At 39.5% G+C, this 2,690-nt stretch overlaps 1 protein-coding gene across 1 annotated transcript in view; it reads left to right on the plus strand.

The window, feature by feature from the left end:
* Positions 1 to 2,690, plus strand: part of Fcrl5 (Fc receptor-like 5) — a 64,902-nt gene that overhangs the window by 48,554 nt on the left and 13,658 nt on the right. The window lies entirely within an intron of this gene.

Raw genomic sequence — 2,690 nt, forward strand, 5'->3', positions numbered from 1 at the left:
TGTGTTGATTATGGCCATTATGTTATTTGAGTTCTTGATGGTAGTTTGTTGGTTTTGTTTGTTTGTTTGTTTGTTTGTTTGTTTTAATTATGGGGCTTCATATATCTTTTCACTGCCTCTTAGCTTTGTTCATTCTTCTCATCCAAAAACAATGCTGTCTGTATTTTCCTTAGGTTTGTTCTGTTGGATATGTTTTTTAGGCTATTTATATCACGGAAATTTTTCTTTCTCCTTCAATCATGGAAGATAGTTTTTCTGGGTGTAGTATTCTAGGTTAGCATCATAGTCTTTTAGGACTTGGAATGCATTGCTCCAGCTTACTCTGATCTGTTTTCCTTTAAAATGACTTACATTTTTTTTCTTTTACTGCTTTCAGTACACTTTCTTTATTATATATATTTACTGTTCTAACTATGATATGCTTTTGGGAATTTTTTTGTTCTGTCTATTTAGTGTTCCATGTGCTTCTTGTATTTGTATGGGTGTATTTCTTTCCACATTTGGGGAAGTTTTTCTTCTATGATCTTGTTGAAGATCTGGCCTATGCCATCAACTTGGGATTTTTCTCATCTATGTCTATAATTTGAAGGTTTGGCTTTTTCATGGTGTCCTACATTTTCTTTGTGATATTTTCCTGTTCTGTTTTGTTTTGTTACCCTTTTATGTTTCTTGTTCATTTGGTCTAGATCCTCTACTTTATTTTGGAGAACTAATATTCTATCTTCTGCTTGATTCATTTGACTTGTAAAGTTCTACTGTGAATTTCTACAGTAGAACTTTAGCTATTATCTTTTTCTTTTTTATTTAATTTTTTTATTATTACATATTTTCCTCAATTACATTTAGAATGCTATCCCAAAAGTCCCCCATACCCTGCCCCCCACTTCCCTACCCACCCATTCCCATTTTTTGGCCCTGGCATTCCCCTGTACTGGGGCATATAAAGTTTGCGTGTCCAATGGGCCTCTCTTTCCAGTGGTGGCTGACTAAGCCATCTTTTGATACATATGCAGCTAGAGTCAAGAGCTCCGGGGTACTGGTTAGTTCATAATGTTGTTGCACCTACAGGGTTGCAGATCTCTTTAGCTCCTTGGATACTTTCTCTAGCTCCTCCATTGGGGGCCCTGTGCTCCATCCAATAGCTGACTGTGAGCATCCACTTATGTGTTTGCTAGGCCCCGGCCTAGTCTCACAAGAGACAGCTATATCAGGGTCCTTTCAGCCAACGCTTGCTAGTGTATGCAATGGTGTCATCCTTTGGAGGCTAATTATGGGATGGATCCCTGGATATGGCAGTCTCTAGATGGTCCATCCTTTTGTCTCAGCTCCAAACTTTGTCTCTGTAACTCCTTCCATGGGTGATTGTTTCCAATTCTAAGAAGGGGCAAAGTGTCCACACTTTGGTCTTCATTCTTCTTCAGTTTCATGTGTTTTGCAAATTGTATCTTTTTCAATTCTATCTTCATTTCAGCTTGAGTCTTCCTCAATATTTCTATCTCCTGATTGAATTCTGTTCTCAAGCCTTGGATTATCTTTATCATTTCCATCAGCCTTATGCTTTCTTGAAACCACCAGTTTGTGGTTTCTTGGACATCAGTCAAACAATTATTTTTCTTAAGCTCTTTGTTCTTGATTTCAGCAAGCTGGTTCTTTGTTTTATCTTTAAACTCCTTGTGCTCTTTGAGGAAGTTTATAATGGTTCTTTCAAATTCTGTGTTCTGAGGTTCATCTAGGTAATTCTCATTGTTAAACATTTCTACAAAACGGGTACATTTTAGAGAGAAGATGGTGGTTTGATTCTTCATACTGTTATTATTGCAATGAGTAGAGCATGTGAACTTCCTTTGTTAGTTCAAGTTTCCTATGGACAGAAAATGTTGGGGTGGAAGGGAAGATGTGGGTGCAGGTTGGATCTAGATGTTAGAAATGGCTTAGTGGAATTGAAGTCAGGTAGACAGAGGGAACTGGGATGGCATAGAAGATGTGTTTCCTGTTCCAATCATGGAGTGATGGGTAGAAAGGTTAGATATGGCATGGTAGAGTCCTATAGTTTGGGGATATGTAGTGAGAGGATCCTGCCTAGGGATCTTTTACAGTGAAGGCAGGGTATGTCGGTGGGAAGGTTAAGAGATCAAGGCGAAATCCTCTGGACTGTGGAAAGGGTATAAATGGGAGGTCAGGGATACACACTAGGCTAGACCCTTGAGGAAGACATGGGAAATCTGGATATTTGGGGAAGCCTCATCTTCACAAAGATGGGATATCTTTTGAGGTTGTAGAGTTGGCCCAACAAAGAACTGGGGACAGGGGCTTTGGGTAGGTCAGATTTCAGCAGAAACCTAGAGCTTGGCTGTGGTATAGATTGTTTAGTCAGAGTAGGCCAAGGCACAGAATGTGAGACCCAGGCTAGAGCCTGGAGGAGGACATGGAAAGTCTGGGTGCCTAATGGGGTAGTGTGGAAAAGACTTATAGTGGATCTATTCAGTTTCAGGTAGCACAAATTTTGATAGAAGCCTAGATGTTAGCTACAGTGCAAGCAAGAGTCTCTAGTCTTCCATTTTCTTTTTTTTTTTCCAAGCCCAATGCCCTGAAGACAACATTGTATGTAACTATAGTTCAAGACCAGAGGCTGGCTCCTGTTCAATGTACCAGGTTAAGCCACTTACCAAAGAAAGCAAAGAAAAGTAAGA

The sequence above is a fragment of the Mus musculus genome, chromosome 3 (genome assembly GCF_000001635.26).
Source record: "Mus musculus strain C57BL/6J chromosome 3, GRCm38.p6 C57BL/6J".
Lineage (NCBI taxonomy): Eukaryota > Metazoa > Chordata > Mammalia > Rodentia > Muridae > Mus > Mus musculus.